The sequence below is a fragment of the Merops nubicus genome, unplaced genomic scaffold, assembly GCF_000691845.1.
Source record: "Merops nubicus isolate BGI_N331 unplaced genomic scaffold, ASM69184v1 scaffold1844, whole genome shotgun sequence".
Classification (NCBI taxonomy): domain Eukaryota; kingdom Metazoa; phylum Chordata; class Aves; order Coraciiformes; family Meropidae; genus Merops; species Merops nubicus.
The window spans coordinates 1-1,550 of record NW_008603421.1 but is presented as its reverse complement, the minus strand read 5'-3'; positions in this window follow the sequence as shown (position 1 = coordinate 1,550).

Here is a 1,550-nt window from a genome sequence, read left to right as displayed (position 1 = left end):
ACTGCTTGCAGCAGGAAAACATATGCCTTGTGAAGAATAGTGACAGTGTGCTTTGTCTCCTGCTTCAGGTGCAAGACGAAACTTAAGAAACGATTTGCTGGTGGCAGCAGATTCAATCACCAACACCATGTCCTCTTTGGTAAAAGAACTGAATTCTGGTGAGTGGGGCTAGTGGGGGTGGGTAGTCACCACACTGACATTTCACATGTATTTGAGAAAAATGGGAGGTAGGAAAATATAAGCCAACAAAAAAACAGCGTAATGTATCTTCAGAGCTTTTTGACCTGATGTAAAATGCAGTCTGTGGTATTCTCATAAAATATCCCACCTCTTAACTGAGATTGGCAAAAGCTTCGCTGTTCTGTCCCCAAAAAGAAAACTATGTTCTATAAAACTATTTTCTGTACCCCAAAAAGCAAACTATGAGCTCTGCAGATATACACAGAAGAATATACTGATACTGTCTATGAGGAGGTGGCGTTCTAAAGTTGGAGGTTGGAAAGTCAGAGGCAGGCTTAGAGCAACAGGCCTCTTGTGAAGGTTATGTGAAACCACGTGTCACTTTTTGCTTGGCAGAAGTGGGCAGCGAGACAGAGAGCAATGTGGATTCTGAATTCGGCCGGCCTCACTTCGATGACCTGGTTCCATCCCCCACCTCTGAGAAGGCCTTTCTGGCGCAGATCCACGCCCGGAAGCCAGGGTACATCCACAGCGCTGCCGCCACCGGCTCCACCCGCAGCGACATGTCGGTACCCCCTCCATCCCCCACCTCACCCCGCTCTCTTTCTGCTCAAAACAATGCCCAACCTGTCATATTTTCTCTCCCTCTCTCAACTATTTGATTACCAGAGAAAAAAAATGCCAAAATCCGAGTGGGGGCAATGGCGTGGTTAGATAGTCGTGAGCTCCGTAAACAGTAAAGGCCAGAACTCTATTTTTAGAGCCTGCACCTTCCTGTCAAAGACAACAGGCATCTTTCCAGTTATCTTTAGTTCAACCTCTTTGTATCGTGTTCACTGAGAACTTTTGTTACTCATTTCTCTGGGGCTGTACCCCAAAAATGCCTTCAGCAGAGTGTGCCCCTTGGTCTGCTTCATCAATACCAGACCACTGGAGAGGAGAAGTAGCAAAAGTGTTTTCCACTGCCAGGAAGACACTAGCCAATGAAGCATGTGGTTGGACTAAAAGTATCTCGCTATCCTCATAGCTTACAATAAAGGGAAGTTTTATTGACTCTGAATGTCATTCATCTCAGGAGGCTATTTATTAATAATTGTCTTTAGGGTTACAGAAGATGGAGACCCCTATGTCAGAGCAGATGATGAAAACTATGAGAATGACTCTGTCCGCCAGCTGGAGAACGAACTGAAAATGGAGGAGTACCTGAAGCAGAAGCTGCAGGACGAGGCATACCAGGTGGGAGGACACCAGCTGCCCATGAACCTCCATAAGTGAGAAACAACAATGCACCGTAGCTGCCCAGTGCCCCTCTTAACCTGTCTTGGGCCCTGGGGAGTGATCTCCTCTCGGTTACTAGGGGAGCCACCTTC